This window comes from Grammomys surdaster, unplaced genomic scaffold (assembly GCF_004785775.1).
Source record: "Grammomys surdaster isolate TR1022 unplaced genomic scaffold, NIH_TR_1.0 231, whole genome shotgun sequence".
In the NCBI taxonomy this organism is placed as follows: domain Eukaryota; kingdom Metazoa; phylum Chordata; class Mammalia; order Rodentia; family Muridae; genus Grammomys; species Grammomys surdaster.
Genome location: NW_021604676.1, coordinates 2,390,093 through 2,407,880, shown reverse-complemented (window position 1 = coordinate 2,407,880; position 17,788 = coordinate 2,390,093). Strand labels below are relative to the sequence as shown.

The 17,788-nt window shown below is 43.5% G+C and overlaps 1 protein-coding gene across 1 annotated transcript in view; it reads left to right on the top strand.

Annotated features, from left to right (window-relative positions):
- The first annotated feature begins 3,475 nt into the window (after positions 1-3,475).
- Tmod3 (tropomodulin 3) overlaps positions 3,476-17,788 on the top strand; it is a 61,659-nt gene continuing 47,346 nt past the window's right edge. The window contains exon 1 of the mRNA XM_028773601.1: positions 3,476-3,622. The gene's annotated coding sequence lies outside the window, so the exon portion shown is untranslated. The remainder of the gene's footprint in view (positions 3,623-17,788) is intronic.

Below are 17,788 nucleotides of genomic sequence, written 5' to 3'. Positions count from 1 at the left end.
GGAAGGAAGGAAGGAAGGAAGGAAGGAAGGAAGGAAGGAAGGAAGGATTTATGTGTTTATGTGTACTTTAGTGTGTATGTACCACACATATGTACAAGTGCCTGTGGAGGCCACTAGAGGGCATTGGGTCCCCTGTTTTTAACCACTAAACCGTTTCTCCAGCCTTCCATGCCTACTGATGCCTGCCCTAGAGCTCACTGAGTCAGCTAGGCTGGCTGGCTATAGAGTCCAAAGCCTGATGACATGAGTTAAATTCCTGGAATGATGGAAGGAGAGAACCAGCCCACATTCTTTTTTCAGAGCAGAATAGCCAGGATAGTAATGAGAGTGAGTACAGAACTGGCAAAGGAGCCAGATGTGTAGTACATGACAGTAATTCTGGGATCTGAGAAGTGAGATCAGGAGGAGCAATAGTTCAAGCCCAGCCCCAGCTACATAATGAATTTGAGGCCACTCTGAACTACATGAGACCTTCTCTCAAAAGCTGACATACAAAATGGGCTGGAGAGACGGTTCCGCCGTTACGAGGATGTACTACTCTGGCAGACCATGGGTCCAGTTCCCAGCACTCACATTGGCTGTTCCCAAGTGCCTATAGCTCCAGTTCTAGGGGATCCACAATCCTCTTCTGGCCTTCATGAGACACATGTACATACATGGTACATATAAACATGCAGTCACACTTACATAAACATCAACAGTAAATCAGGTTTTTGTTTTGTTTTTAAATATCATACCCATGAACTGTCAAAGAATTCAAAATATCTATCCATTCAAAATGCTGTCTCTTCTGGAATTCCTTGAAGAAGTTTTTTCATGTTCTTTAAGCCTGGCCACAGATCATCGAATTTCAAAGAATTTGATGAGATCTAGGAGATATGTCAGTCTAACCAGCAGTTAAAAAGTACACTAGAATTTCATGAGTATGTGCTTCATTTTCAGATTTATAATTAGTAACTGGCTATTTGACTTTATGCAAATTAACTTTCTCAATTCGTCATTTTTTAATTTTCATGTTTAAAGCCTAAGGATGTTAATTTTTTCTTTATAGGGTTCTTTCAAAGTTCCGTGAGATATTATAAATGCTGGTCAATGCTTGATGTGTATTGGATATTCAATAAATATTAATTGAATCTGAGCACTGCAGGAAAACTCTTTCAGAAACAAGCTCCTGAATATTTTAATTTACAAGAGATTTCCCTTAGCCAGGTAGGTGGTGCACACCTGTAATCCTAGCCCTGGGGAGGCTGAGAGAGATTTCTGGTCTAATAGGCCAATCTGGCCTAATAGGGGGAGTATCAGGGCAGCCAGACTATGTAGCAAGATCTTGTCTCAAATGAATAAACAAATGAAAAAATAGAGAGAGAGAGAGACAGGAGGGAAGGAGGAAGAAAGAAGAGAAGAGAGAGAAGATGAGAGAAAGGAGAGAGGAGAGAGAGAGATTGAGATTTTCCAGATCATCAGTGATATTTAGTGAGTGTCAGTTGCACAAAATTCCATGGTGTTTACTTAACCAGCAGCACTACCGCCCTGAGAGGAAGAAATAGATGCTAGAAATGGATGCCAGGAGAAACTAACCATTGGGTGACTCCCTATTATGGGTGTAGCTGGAATGTACCTCAAGCATGCATGCTCTCCAATCCTCTTCCGGACTGGTTTGTTTTTTGTTTTGTTTTGGTTTTTTGGTTTTTTGAGACAGGGTTTCTCTGTGTAGCCCTGGCTGTCCTGGAACTCACTCTGTAGACCAGGCTGGCCTCGAACTCAGAAATCCACCTGCCTCTGCCTCCCAAGTACTGGGATTAAAGGTGTGCGCCACCACCGCCTGGCTGGTTTTTTTTTTTAAGTTATCAAGATAGAACACTATTCCTGCCCATGCTGACCCCCATGCAGACCCCCATGCTGACCCCCATGCTGCCCCCCATGCTGACTCCCATGCAGACCCCCATGCTGACGCCCATTCTGATGTCCATGCTGACGTCCATGCTGACACCCATGCTGATGCCCATGTTGATGATGACCATTACGATCTCAGGACACAAACGGTCCTCCAAGGCCATCTTAACCTCCCTAATTCCATCTCCTCCTTTCCCTCCTTTGACTAGATGCTTCTGCTGCTTACTCTAACTCACGTTAGCCCAATCGAACTACCTGTTGTAAAATATAATGTTGGAACAGGAGGATGGGATGGAGCAGGCAAATGGGGCAAATGCTGTATACGAGGCAGTTAGAAACAGCATCTGTTAAAAAGCACTGGCTTGCTTGGACCCATAAGATAACTAAAAGCAGGCAGGGTAACACCTAGCATCTCTGTTTTCATTTTGTGTCTGCCTTCCTGTTTTGGGTTGCCTAGTTACCCTTGCATGTAGGCATGTTCACCATTCAAGGACTTATCGCCCTTTAGGGATAAAGGCATAAAACATCAGAAACATCTTATAGTCTCAGCTTTTACAATTACTCCCCAAAGGCACCTGTGGGCACCTTAGATTCCATGAAAATCATCAGATCACTTTCCAGATGAGGGCATCCCGTTCAGGGTGGGGAGGATGCCTCTTGGAACATGCGCAGTTATCTTCTGAGAATGATATTACCCCCTCAGGTAAAAGGGACACTTTGGACCAACTTGCAGAACCAGACTGAAAGAATGACCAGCCAGGACACATCGTGACCAGGATTGCTCAATTATACATACAAGAATGCTTCTTGCCCCAGTTCTTCTGCTTGAATCTAAAGCTCATGTGGGCTTATTGGCTCCTTTATCTGAACCTTTTCTGGGTGTGTGCGTTAATGAAGTCTATCTCTGCTACTCACCTTTACTCCTCTGTTTATGTTAGAGGCGCCACACCCGGTGTGATTTATTACCTTTTCTGCCATAAATTAGTAAAAAACAAACAAACACCCACAAAACCTCCTGTATCGTAAACTGGCTGATAAACTTCCCTCTGCTTCAAGTGCTGAATGGGATTACAAGCATGTAACACCACATCCAATTTATACATTGTTTGGAATTAAATCTAGGGCTTTGTGTGTGCTTGAGTAAGCAAGCACTCTACCAGCTGAGCTACAATTCCAGTCTCTTAGCTTTTATCTGTCTTCCATGAAAAGTTTGAAAAGCTGAAAGGCTTTCACATTGTGCTTTCCATTAGTAACCAAGGGAATAAGAAAAGCCTTGCTCTGTATTATGTGTCTTTTTTACAAAAGCTCCACCATGCAAGAAGGAAACCTATTACCAAAAAAAAAAAAGCCCCTAGACAGGCTTTCTACTTTCCAGAGGGTCGTGGGAAAGTATATACAGGAGCAGAAAGCATTTTTCTTAGCCTAATCCTGGTATCTGTAGCCTGTTATAACACTTTTCCCATTCTGAAGGACCGGTTCCGTATGTCTGGAGCCGCGCCCTTCTCCCTCGAACTACAACTCCCAGCATGCAGTCTGTCCCAAGAGTACGCACGCGCAAGGGCGGGGACAGAGAAGTGGGGAAACCAGCAATCCAGACAGCGCGGTCGGGTTTAGGGGCAGCTGGCGGGAGGATTCGGTAACTCCCTGAACTTGAGGCGCCGCGGAGTGTGGGCGCAGGGAAGAGCGAGTCAAACCTTGCGGACTGTGCAGTGGGTCGGCGGCCAGACAGGTGAGTTCGGCACGGCGCTTTTCAGGAAGTCCGTCGACGGGCGCGACAGCGAGTCGCTCCGGCCTGGGCGACGGAGAAGGGAGCGGCTGTGCTTCCCGCGCCTTGCCCGCGGGCCTCGCTAGAGAGCGGAGAGAGCCGGGCCGTTCCGGGACGGCGAGGTGTGCTGGGTGTCGCCCGCGGCCAGGCACGCAGGCTCAGGGCTGTGGGTGAGTCACTTGCGGCCAGCCAGCTGAGGTTCCGGACTGGCCGACTGGAGTTCGAGACCCATCACCTAGTGTTCGGGACCGGCTAACTAGGGTTCAGAACAGACCAGATAGGGTTCGGAACCGGCCGGCTGGGGTTCGGGGCCCGCCACCTAGTATTCGGGACCGACCTCCTCGAGTTCGGGACTGTCTACGTAAGATTTGGGAATTGGCCGTCTGGGTTTGGGACTGGCCAGTGCTCCGGAACCGGAGTGGCTGGGAAGCTGTCTGGGAAGCGCCTTGCCTCACCGCCCCTCTTACCCCAACCATCTTCTCGCTGCCTGGCTGTTGTTGGTTGGGAGGAAACCCACAAAACTTGGGGCACAGTCTCTTTGTGATTGAAATCTGGTGTCTTGCATTGACCATATCTGCTCTGCTCTGCCTTAGAATAAATTTCTGGCTCTCGTGCCGCACAGCTGGGGCCGGCTGTAAAGCTGATGCGGGTTTGTTTTGAGGACGTGACTGTGTCGTTGTATCTTTGCTTACAGAAGTTGATGCGTTTCCTCCACAAGCCTGCATCCTGATTACAAACAGAAATGGGAAACAGCCCCCAAATTTTTACTTTTCTTTCTCGTCTCTTTCCCCCTCTCTTTTCTGTTTTCTCGTCTTCTCGTTCGTGTTTAAGAGTCCCCTTTCCCCTTTCGAATCCACCCCCCGCCCAGTTCCCTTTTACTTCTCCCAACCTCCCCCCCTTCTCTCTTGTCTTCTAAGAATCACATTCCCAACTTGACCTCTGCTTCTCTTTTAAAAAAAAAAAAACAGTCGTCTATTTGGTAATGAACTCTGCAGTAAAACTTATCCCAGGAGGTCATACTTAAACAGGAAATGAGCCTGTGGAGATTTGCTGGCTATGTGCAGTCTTCTTTGGTTTCTGACATTTTAGTGCAGTTCATGTTTCTTTTACTGAAAAATTTTCAGAATAGTTTTTTTTGGCATATTAAATTGGTTAATCAGTTGACTTGTCATTATTTCAGAAGAATACTCCTTTTCAGAAACTCCTTGTTCTTAATTCTCTTCCTAGTCCTAGTCTACACATTTTACACACACACATATCTCTTTTTGATATTTTGAGCCAGTCTCACTGTGTAGCCCAATCTGGCCTTTAAGCCTCAGCTTTCCAGTGAGTCTGGCCATCTCTATAATGTATTAAGAGCTGATAGTAGGCCCGGGAGAGAAGGCTCAGAAGGTAAGAACACTTAATCCCATCTCTGGCTCTATATGTGCAATCCATTGTATTCCAGTCTTAGAACATCCTTGCCTTGCATCTCTCAGCATTTGTAGTTTATCTTAGAATGAGATTGGTGGTAGCCAGGTAACCCATGATTATCCTAGCCTTCTCTGGGGTGTGTGCGTGTGCGTGTGCGTGCGCACGTGTTCACATGTGTGAACGTGCATGCAGAAGCCTGGAAATTGATGTAATGACCTCCTGAATCATATCCACTGAACCATATCCCTATTATTATTAAGCAATTTATCTATTTGGGAAACCTTGGCTATATGTATTCATTCAACCCCTGTTCTAGACAGGAACGACCAAAGGTGTCTTCTTGAGGATGTTACTGCCCTGTAGCTGAATTTTCTTTCATCTTTGTGGTAGGCTGTCAGGCCATGCTTCACCTGATATATGCTTATAGGTCAGATCCCATCACAATTCTTGGTTTTCTGTGTAATAACAATTTTTTTTCCAGGCTAGAGCTATAGCTCAATAATTAAAGGCTTGCTTAGCATGTATAAGGGCTTAGGTTCAACCCCAGCACCACAAAAGCAAAAAGGTAATTTTCAACTCCCAGCAACTAGCTTATTTAAACAACAAGTTCAGTACAACAGAAAGAACCTAAGGGCCTACACCATGTAGGGGCAACACTTTTCACACTCAACGTACATAAAGCATGACCATGCCTGTTCATTTTGAAGTGGAGTTTAAAATGTGCATATTTTAAGTAGAAGTTACACTTTGAAAACCAAGATGGGGGCTGGAGAGATGGCTCAGTGGTTAAGAGCACTGACTGCTCTTCCAGAGGTCCTGAGTTCAAATCCCAGCAACCACATGGTGGCTCACAACCATCCATAATGAGATTTGATGCCCTCTTCTCATCTGTCTGACGATAGCTACAGTGTACTCATAAATAAAATAAATAAATCTTAAAAAAAAAAAAAGAAAACCAAGATGGGAAGATAATTTTAAAAAGACGTTTTAAGATGCTTATAATGGTTCTTTTAAGACGGGTGTTGATAATTGTAATATCAGATACAGGACTTGTCTAATTTTCAATCAAAAAAAATTTGTTTGAGACAGGGTCCCACATAGCCTCCATAGACCTCCAATTTATGATGTCCCCAAAGCTAGCCTTGAACTCCCGCCTCCACATCCTGAGTGCTGGGATTACAGGTGGATGCCACTGGGCCAGCTTCTTTTTCTGCACACTCTCAGCTTTCTTCCTCTTTTCTTCCATCCTCAGTTATGTGTGTTCATGCTTACAGTAATTAACTAATTCAGCAAGTATGTATCTTATTCTGTCCTAGACACTGGGGTTCTTGATGTGTAAGATAGGATTCCTGTTTGGAAGTTTACTTTCTTTGGAACTATGCCTATGTTCTGCTTCAGAGCACTTTGGAGGGAATAAAAACACGTGGTAGTTCTGTGTCCGAGAGGGAACAAATGAAGTCAGTCTGTTTCCACATAGCCCCATCCATTCTCCCAGGCCTTCCCTTTCTGTTGTGTTGGAGTGTGTGTAGTATATCAGTGCAGAGCACAGTATAATGTACATTTACTTGGAACTTAAGATGAGTTGAATACAGGGAAATCAGCTAGCTCCAAGCACTGTGATCAGTAGGTTTGTGTTTGCAGGTACCACAGGTTAGAGATCAACAGAGGGAGGCGAAAGGTGAAAGGGGAAGAGACAGAGGAAGACAAGATGGACATAGTGGGAAAAAAATGGTTTCTGTTAGTGGTTCGAGTCAGTCTGTACTCTGCTGTTATTGTTTAAGCTTGAATCATGGACTTCCTGCCTTCACTCCCAGAGTTCCAGGATTATGAGCATGTGCCACTCAGGAATCTTTGTTTCATTTGTGACGGGTTTTACTTTGTAGTCCAGTCTGACCTGGAATTCACCGTGCACCAGTTGTTTGCACAGGCTCTGCAAGCAGCCTTCTCCACTCAGCCTCCCAAGTGCTGAAGTCAGGAATGTGAACCGCCACACCCTTCTCGGATTTCTTGATTTGAAGAGTCCAGGAGGGCATTATTGTACAGGCTATGATAGTAGCTGAAGTGTGTGTGGGGCTTACTGGTCATTGACCCACCTGTTGACATTTGATTACGCTTGCTTTTCTCAGACCATTTAAAGTCCTAAGTGTGAAATTATATTGAAAGGAAAACAATATAGAAAACATTAATATTATTTAATTTGTGATGGTCCAGTAACTTGTTAGATATTAAAATTGCAGTCAAATTCTGCTTGCTAATTATAAAAAGAGTTTAAATCTGAGCATACGTTTTTGTGTCTGCCTGAATTCATTAGTGGACATATATGTATGTATATATACTCACACATTTTGTGTGGAAGCCGGTAACTTTTGGAAGACAAGGTCTCTCTACACAGCCCAGGCTAGAACTCACTGTGTAGACCAGGCTGGCCTCAGATTCACATAGATCTTCCTGCTTTTGCCTCCTGAGTACTGGGATTAGGGATATGTGCCACCGTGCCAGGTTCTACTTTATCTATCTAAGACATTTCTTACTGAGCTTGGAGCTCCCTGAGCTCAAGTCAGTAAGGCTGACGTCGATCACTGAGCCCTGGGATCCTCCTGTCTCCTCTTCCCCAGCTCAGGGGTTACAAGCACACACCACCTGACTTACATGGCTACTGGGGAATCAAAACTCTGGTCCTGTGCTTTCATGGTGAGTGCCGGCTGCGTCATCTCCACACACCTCTGTCACTTTGTTTTGTTTTGACACTTAGTAGAAATGAAGGAATAGAGGTTTTAATAATCTGAAGTGGTAACAGTTGAAAGTGTATGCATTATGGTACTCTAAAATTTCTTTTGAAACAAAGTCATTACCCTGTATCTTGAAAATAGAATTTTACATTTATCTATCTATCTATCTATCTATCTATCTATCTATCCTTATTTAGTGTGTGTGTGTGTGTGTGTGTGTGTGTGTCTACCCAGGTATAACGATGGTGTGTTTGTGGAGGTCACAGGACGATCTGTGAGAGTCAGTTCACTCCAGCCTGTGGATCCAGGGAATTTAACTCAAATCATCAGGCTTGGTGGCAAGGGCCTTTACTTGCTGAGCCATATTGTTGGTCCCACCATGAACCCGTATCTTGAAGTAGAATGCTGCTCTTTTTATAATTTGTGTTTCTTCCATCCTGAGCAAAAAAAATTGACCTATCCTTAAGGCTATAAAGATACTCTGGTTTCTTTACAGGGTCTCATATACCCTAGGCTGGCCTCAAACTCAACTATGTTTCAAAAATGACATTTTCTCACGAGCAGTCAGTAAGTCTCTGGAGACTTGATATAAATTGAATTACTTAACAAGTGATCCTTTGTGACTGGCTTCTTTCACTTGTACTGTTTGTTGTTGTTAGAAGTCACTGTGTAGTTCAGGGTTGGCCTGGAACTTATTGTGTAGCCTAGGCTCTTTAATTGTAGCAGAAGGGTCTCGGGCTTTGACGTGCTAGAATTATGTCTGGCTTTGTTCCCTTTTTTTCCTTTTTAAATTACATTTATCTATTTTGTATGTGTCTTTGCTGTGCATAAGGTACTTGTGTGGAGGTCAGAGGAGAGCCTGTAGGATCTGTTATGCCCCTCTAGCTGGTGTGTCCCAGAAACTGAGCTTAGGTCATCGGGCTTGGTAACAACTGCCCTGACCTCACTGGACCATCTTGCTGACTTTGTTTTTTCTTTTTTTAAAGGGTTTCTTTGTAGCCTATGTAGCTGAAGGTGACCTTGAATTTTTGATTCTCTTGCCTTTCTCCCAAGTGTTAGGATTATAGTCATGGCATGTACTACCAGTCAAACCCAGGGTTTTGTGTGTGTTGGACAGGTGCTCACCAACTCTTCTGTATCCTCAGCTCAAACCTTGTGCACCCGAGAGAGAATTACTAATACTATTAAGTTTTCTTGATGGGTGTGATCTTTTGTGACCTGTAAAAATACACGCTCCCTAGGGTATTTAATGCTCAAATACCTACACCCACTCTCTAGGGAAGGAACACAAAACACAAAACCAAACTTACAAAATAAGGTTACTGATAGAGATAATCCTTTGTTGAAGTGCATGTGAGAAAAATGGACGGAAGATAAACCAGGAGAAGTGAGGGCAGAGTGGCCAGGATGCTCGGAGTGGTGTGGACAGGATGCTCGGAGTGCCACGGCCAGGATGCTCAGAGTGTCGTGGATAGGATGCTCGGAGTACCACGGCCAGGATGCTCTGAGTGCCATGGACAGGATGCTCAGAGTGCCACGGACAGGATGCTCAGAGTGCCACGGCCAGCATGCTCAGAGTGCTGTGGACAGGATGTTCAGAGTGTCATGGCCAGGATGCTCGGAGTGCCGTGGACAGGATGCTCGGAGTACCACGGCCAGTCAGCTTTTTAAGGTTTTAGAGAGGGCCTTTTATGTGTTTCTGGCTGGCCTGGAACTCACTACACAACCATGGTGGCCTGGAATTCACAGCATCCTCCTGAGTCTCCTGTTGAGATACAGGCATGGCCCCTCGCATCTGGCTGCGTGTTAAATGTACTGAGAGTGTCCTGGAGTAGTGGAGCGTGCCTCTGATCCAGGCACCAGAGAGTCTGAGGCAGGAAGATCACAAATTCAGGGATAGTGAGCACTGCAAAAAGGTATTCATGAGAGAGAGAGAGAGAGAGAGAGAGAGAGATCCTGATTTTTATATTTTTCCTGATTTTTCAGTGTTATATGTTTAAAAAGTTCATATCATTTAATGAGAGTATAGACTTGTAAGTAAAATAGTTTTAGGCCTTAACTTACTGAATAATAAGTCCCTTATTGAGCAGGATTCGATTCTATTACTAATAATTGCACACTCTGGATTCCCATATATAAAATTACAAAGCAAGAGATTTTCTGGATGTTTTGTTATAACTAATGAGGAATTGTTGAGGAATATCCCTTTGGTGTGCATAGCAGCCAAAGGAAGAATGCCCTTTGAGTATGTATGTATCAAGTCAGGCTCAAATTAAATGTGTGTTCCATCGGTCAGCCCTTGCCTTGGACAAAGATAGCATGATTTCATACAGCTTGAAGGTTTCAGAGTTAGCCCCTGACCCCCACCCCTCATTTTATTTCTCCCTCAAGTATACAGTTATTGATATAAACCACAAAACATCCAGGGGACAGGGCTGAGACACAGCATTGTTGTCTCACCTCCTGCAGACACCCCTCAGTGAATTCCTTGATGTAGTTTGTCTTGTTACTACATTCAGCCTCCCATTCCCCCTGGCTGCAGAAGAAACCTTTCTCTTTGCACAGTCCCCCACCCCAAGTCTAAACTTTAGATTTGGCCCCTGTCTTCTGATTAGGATACTAGGGAACTGCCTTCAAGGAAGTGTTGTTTCTACTGGTCTCCGAAGAATATAAAAGTATTTGAACACACAGCGGCACAGGATATTTTAGGCTGTAGTAAAACTGTGTGATCTAAGGGTGGGAAGTAGAAAAGCATGGAGTCTGGCCTGATCATTTTTTTATCTTTTGTTCTTATTTGGGGGGAGGGGCAGGGGGAGGGAGGGGGGAGAGGGAGAGAGCGAGAGCGAGAGCGAGAGCGCTCATCTGTGTGCCTGGGTCTATCTATGTTCTGTTGATTGCAGATCCCTCTCAGAGTCTAGAAAAGATTGTTAGGTGCCTTGGCACTGGAGTTAGAGGTGACTGAGTGGCCGACCATGAGAACTGGGAACTGAACTCAGGTCCTCTGTCCAGGCAGTGTGCACTCCTAGCTACTGAGTCATCTCTCCAATTCCTTTTTGTCCTCCTTTGAAACAGTGTCTCCCTATGTAGCCCTGGATGGTCTTAAAATTCTCTTTTACATTTGTTTGTGTGTGTCCCTTGGTATACTTGTGGAGGTCAGAGGATGACGTAATCTTCTGTTTTCTCCTTCCAGGGATCAAACTCAGGTAATCAGGCAGCAGATGTCTCCACCCCCTGAACCACCTTGCAGGTTCTATGAACTCATTTTTTTAATCGTCTTTTTTCTCTTTGCTTGTTTCTTCCTCTCCTTCCCCTGGCTCCAGTCCCTGCTGCCTTTTAGCTTAGGCTTTGATCTTTTGCTTACACTATGCTTTCCTCCCTCTGCTGGCTGAATCTGCCTGTTTCTGACCACCCACAGCTATCTTGGAACTTTGGCAGCACTAATTGTCAGGCCCACGGGTTTGAACTGCTAATTATGTATTGCCTTGATTTTTAAAGTAGCTTTATGCTGTGTTTCATTTTCTGAAATAGATGCTATCCATCAGGCTCTTAGGTCTCAGGGAACACAAACCACTTAGACTTGCTGGCTGTGGTGCTGGGACTGGGATTGCCTTGAATTATTATTACAAAACCACTGAGCTGCCAGAATGAACTCCAGCTGGGATTCAAAATGGCCTCCAAGAAAGATGCCCACCCCCATGCCAGCATCCTGGATATGTGGCTTGCTTGGGGTCTCTTTGGCTCTTTTCTGTGCTTCTTCTCCACTCTAGGATATTACTTACTATTTTTTATAAATGGAAATTATAACATAATTTATCTTGACTATTAAGTTTTTTTGGAGTTGTCTTAAATCCTGACTCTAAGGCTAATGTCTGGCCTCCCCTTTCCTTATGTAGCCCTTTTCCCTAAAGACTGGCATTTTCTGCTTTTTCATGACATATGGTTTCCCTAAAGCTTCAACTTGTTTGTTTTTTTTTGGGCTTTAAGATGTAGGGTCTATCATTTTAGCCCAGGCTTGCCTCCATTTCAGAGGCAGTTCTGAGGGCTGGGATTATATGCACAAGCCAATACATGTATAAGAGTGTGTGCCTGCATCAATCAATGTATGTGCACCATGTGTGTGCCTGCTGTGTGCGGAGGCCATAGGAGAGCAGTGGATCCTCTGAAGATGGAGTTACAGGAGGTTTGTAAGGTGCTATTTGTGTTCCAGGAACCAAACCCAGGTTCTCTGCAAGAGCAGCCAGGACTCTTTAAAGGGGTTTAAACATTTTTGTAAATATATTAAATTGCTTTGCACGATTGTTTTACTTTGTTTTTCCTTCTCTTTTATACCCAGCTGTGACTTGCTCTCAGTAACTTTGATTTAATTAGCTGCTGAATCATCTCTCCAGTCCTTTGGCTCAGTTTAAATGTGACTCTTCCTGATTTATGGAATTATCTCCAGATTCAGTGATACATGATCTTTCTTTTTTTTTTTTTTTCGAGACAGGGTTTCTCTGTGTAGCTCTAGCTGTCCTGGAACTCATTCTGTAGACCAGGCTAGCCTCGAACTCTCGAACTCAGAAATCCGCCTGCCTCCGCCTCCCAAGTGCTGGGATTAAAAGTGTGCGCCACCACCACCTGGCGATACATGATCTTTCAAGTTGCATTTTTGTCTCCCAGCTATCCAAATTAGATTTGATCTGTCCTGCTTAGGTTGAAAGAACAGAAAAGGACATTCATTTACTTTTATTTTGTTTTACGTATGCACATGAGTGCTGTGCCCTTGGAGGCCAGAGGCATTGGATCCCCTGAAGCTAATTGGAGGTTGAGAGCTGTCCAGCATAAGTCCTGAGAATCAAGTTCAGGTCATCTGCAAAAATAGCAAGTGCTCTAACCACTGAACCACCTCTCCAGCCTTTTGGTGTAATATTGCCTTTTGCATAATATTTCTACTGTAATATTCAATTACTTTCTGGAGTTTAAAGGTTTTTGTAAATATATTAAATTGCTCTGCGTGTTTTGTTTTACTTTGTTTTTCTTCTCTTTTACCCAGCTGTGGCTTACTCTCAGTAACTTTAGCTAACTTCTGTTAATGTGAAGTATTAGTGACATGATAGAAATTGTTGAAATTAGTAACTATTAGTGACTATGATAGAAATTGAATGTTTTATAGAAGTAGTATGAGCTTGTGGGAAAATAGAAACTTTAAATCTTACATTCACTGAGAAGTATATAGTCTTGGCCAAGCTCTGTTTTCTCTCTGGGCCTCAGAGATATTAATTATTAGAAGTATAAATTAAGCCAGGCAGTGGTGGTGCACGTCTTTAATCCCAGCACTTGGGAGGCAGAGGCAGGTGGATTTCTGAGTTTGAGGCCAGCCTGGTCTACAGAGTGAGTTCCAGGATAGGCAGAACTATACAGAGAAACCCTGCCTCGAAAAACAAAACAAAACAAAAAGTATAAATTAATATAATTATATAATATATTCCATATATATTATAAATATTAATGTTACACAGGATATTACCATTAATGTATTACTATGTTTTATATTTTACATTATGTACTATTATTCTTGTGTCAATGTTAAAGAAGTTTGCATATAAAATATATGCAAGTGAAATGTATTCCTCTTTTTCTTCATTGTTGTGAAGTATGGCTTGTGGTCCCTTATCAATCTGAGAGGCTCCATTCAAGAGGTGGAGCTTCAAGCTGAGATGAGATGGCCTGGCAGGTAAAGTGCTTGCTGGGTAAGCCTGATAACTGTCTCCCAATGCCGCTTCTCATCTCCGAATGCATGTCATGCCACAGAGGTACCTGTGTTTACAGACACAGACACACACACACACACACACACACACACATGCACACGCACACGCACTGATAATAAGTACAAATTTTGAAGTATTTCCCAATGATATAATTGAAGCACGGGCAGTTTCATTCTGTCACTTAAAATAATAATAATTACAGTTGTGATCATCAGTTTTAGGTGTGTCTTGAACTTCTGTTTCCAGACTTTGCTTACCTCCCAGCAACCTTGCTTCTTTTCTAACTGGCTTTTTACTTCTGTGTGAATCTTTGAGTTCTCTGACTATGAAAGAAAGGTGTCCTCTATCCTACTTTTAAAGAGTCCGTGCCGAGGCAGCCCCTGTACCCACTTCTTGGCCAATAGCCGCAGTTTCCGAGACTTCCCTTCTTTCCTCAGCTCTGCTTTCGTCAGCTGTCCCCAGGCCTTCATGTTGATTTGTTTTTCTTTCCACCTCTGTTCCCTCCCACTTCTCCTTCCCAGAAACCGCCTCCACCAACTGTATGGTTCTCATTATTTTAGTCATTTTACATGGTTTTACTTTGTTTGTGTTGTATGTGACTATGCTTTTTAAGTATACATGAACTAATATATACAAACATAAAAGTTATCTGTGTTATCTGTGGTTACACCATTTTGCCACAACACACCAGGACTTCTTCGCCTTGTGTAACTGTAACTTAATACCCATTGATCAGCCTGTCTCTACTGTCCCCTCATCCCCAACCCCGGATATATGTATTTTTCAAGGCTACATTATAGTGGGTTTTTGTTGGTTTTTTGTTTTGTTTTCAAGACAGGGTTTCTCTGTGTGGCCCTAGCTATCCTGAGACTTATTCTATAGACCAGGCTGGTCTCAAACTCAGATCTGTCAGCTTCTGTCTTTCAAGTGCTAGGATTAAAGATGTGTGCCACTATGCCCAGTTTATAGTAAGTATTTTAATATGACCTCTTCTATTCTAGTATCACAAGAAATTTACAGTTTGTTCTAGAGATTTTCTGTGTTTTTTGTCGTGAAACTTCCAGTACAGACTTGTAAATACCACATCTTACTCCAGCTTAATCACTGATTACTTTTTTTAATGCCATAAGGCATCAGGGTATATTACACAATTCTAGTCTTGTATCTTTTACACTCTATGAGTACCTCTGTGCCAGGCACGATGGCCCAGGAGGTAAAGGCCCTTGCTACCAAGCCTGGCAATGTAAGTTCAATCCCAGATACCCACATGGTGAAAGGAGAGAGCTAACTGCCAAAGGGAGGGAGGGAGGGAGGGAGGGAGGGAGGGAGGGAGGGAGGGAGGGAGGGAGAAAGTTTCCCCTTAATCTGAAAATTAATTCATGATAACTAAGCTTTCTGTATACCCAGACTCTTGAAATTAATTAGAGTAATAACCATTGGTGACCCCTAAAAATCACAAGTATGCTGTGTGTCTGAGGTGTGTAGGAAATGCCTTTCCAGGCAGGTATTCATACTAGCTAAGGCCCAGGACATAGGAATCAATGGCATGTAATGGGACTAAATCATTCTGCTGAGTGTTGATCTTTGAGGAGGGAAAAGACCAGGTGGTTGAAGGCGATAGAAAAGGCTTCAGAAAGAACAGATTGAGCTGGACTTTAGTTGTGAGGAGTTTGGATAGGATGGAGAAATCTGGAGATGGGTGGGGACTTGTAGAGATGTGTACACTAACCATCCAGGAAACAAGGAAAACAGCAAGGTGAGAAGTCTCTCAGCCCAGTGATCTTTAGTTCATCAAAACCACCCAACAAACAAGAACATTCCTAAGTACAGGCGTGTGGTGTTAGTGCCTCAGTGACTGAGATGCACCAGAGCAGAGCTGGCCTGTCTGCAGCCTGGGAAAGACTTTGTGAGGGCCTGCCTCCTTCCTCCTCATGAGATCCAGGATTGCGTCAGTTCCTGGAACCTTGCCGAGGAAGGAGCAAGGGCTGGAGATAAGGATGTTGTGTGTGTGATGCTGTTACTTGTTTTTGAATTAATTTTTAGAGATGTGGAGTTTGGGAGGTTGTTTCTGTTAATATTTCCTTAGGGAAAAGATCTTGAGGAAAAAAATACCCCAAACTGGCCTCAGTCCCAGTTTGAGACTCTCACAGCCTTCAGTCAAAAACTGGGGAACTTGAGAGATTATGTGATCACGTACATATGAGTAAGGTTGGCTATTGCTTTTATAGACTGTGAAGTAGTTTCTGGTCTAGAATTATTTTTTCTTGTTCTCTGTTCTTTTTGTGGTTGTGAGAAGTGAAGCCACCGCCTCACTAATACTAAATAAACATGGACGTCTCTTAGCAGGTCTGTTGGGTAGTTCATGGCTCTGGCTTTGCTCTTTACATCAAAACACTCAGTAAATTCAGAATCAGAGACATTTCTGCGTGTGCAGAATCAAAATGCAGCAGACAGTTGAGCTGTCCTTCAAAAGTGAGTGATTGACTGAACATGATACAAAACTGAAAAGGGTATCACTTGGTATGTAGTGAATACTGGAATATTCTTATTATTTCAGCTTTCCTGTTTCTCTCTGGTTCTTATAGAACTTTCCAGAGTTATTCTGAATTCATTTATTTTTAAAAGCTCTATATTTAGAGTTCAAAGGACCATAAGGATTTCTGATAACTGTTAAACTTTCTTTCTGTTTGAATATGGTGGCTTATGCCTTTAACCCCAGCACTTGTGCTAGGTAAATGCAAGAGGATCAGGAGTTCAAGGCCATCCTTCTTTATATAGGAAGTTCTGGCCAGCCTTAGCTACATGAGAACCTATCTCAAAAAAACAAAACAAAACAAAAACAAAACCCTAGAAGAAAAGTTTCTTATACCTAATAAAAATAGATCTAACTTAAGGGACAGATGTTAATAAGTAATGGAGGGCTGCTAATTTTTCCTAGAAATATGACCTGAAATTAATCTCTGATGAGATCTGTTTCTCAGAGGCCCCTTCCTTAAATTCCAATTTCTCTCCGCCCCACTCCCCTTCTTTCTTGAGACAGGGTCTCACTGTGTAAGTTCTAGCTCCTTGAAACTTGATCTATAGACCTAGCTGTCTTTCAGACTCAAACTCCTAATCATTCTCCTGCCTCTACCTCCGCAGCATTGGGATTGTACGTGTGTGCACCACCCCTCCCAGCTTTTTTTTTTTTTTTAATAAGAGAAAATGTGGTAGATTGGTCACAATAGATGGTAAATGAATTCCTACCGAAGTAAGAAGAAAACAGGTTTATTGAGTATGTCACAAACAGGTTTATCGAGTACACTGCAGGGAGTAGCAGGCTGGGCAGTAACAAAAGCACTGCCTGAAACTTGACTTTATCTTAGTGAGAGACCATGGCTGAGGGTGGAGGCTGAGGGGGTGGGGCTCGCTTCTCACAGCTATACTGCCAGTGCTCAGGAGGCTGAGGTCAAGACGACGAGACGTCTTGCTCTGGGCGTACAGCCCCTGACATCCCGGGAAGTGACCAGACCTTAGCCCTGGGTGAGTCCTCCCATGGTGGCTGGTGCTGCAGGATAAGGCAGAGCCCGGCTCTGGGCTCTGGTAATGTGGTGTTTGATTTGCAGTGTTTGCCATGGACACGCAGGGATTGCCAGACTAGTGCCACCTCGACTGTTCATCTGGTGCAGGAAACTGAGAGGAGACCGACTTGCTCAAAGCCAGAGCACCAATTAAGTTCATAGATCTGCTGACCCTCTTTCAAGGGTATAGGCTGGGGGCCCCTCCTCTCTTTTTAATTTTATCCTCCTTTTTATTTCTTTTCTTTTAGAGTGTTATTTTTAAGATGGGGGTGGGGGGCTGTCTGTCTGTCTGTGAATGGGATTCCTCTGGAGCTGGAGTAACAGGGACTTATGAGTGGCCTGGAAGGTGCTAACAGTCAAACCAGCCTATTAGGTTCTTTCCTTCCAAAGGATTCTGGTTTCTCCGAAGGGTTTCCCCTCCTTTTGTGATATCTAAACTATACTAAGCACTTAAACTTGCCATAGTTTGTTACAGATCTCAGGTAAGAGCTGCAAAATATTCATCAATTAGTCAGAACATAGAGGCACAGAAGGGGCTTTGAGGAATGTGCTTAGCTTAATTTGAAAACTTCTTAAAAATTTTTTTTTTTTTTTTTTTTTTTTTTTTTTTTTTTGGTTTTTCGAGACAGGGTTTCTCTGTATATAGCCCTGGCTGTCCTGGAACTCACTCTGTAGACC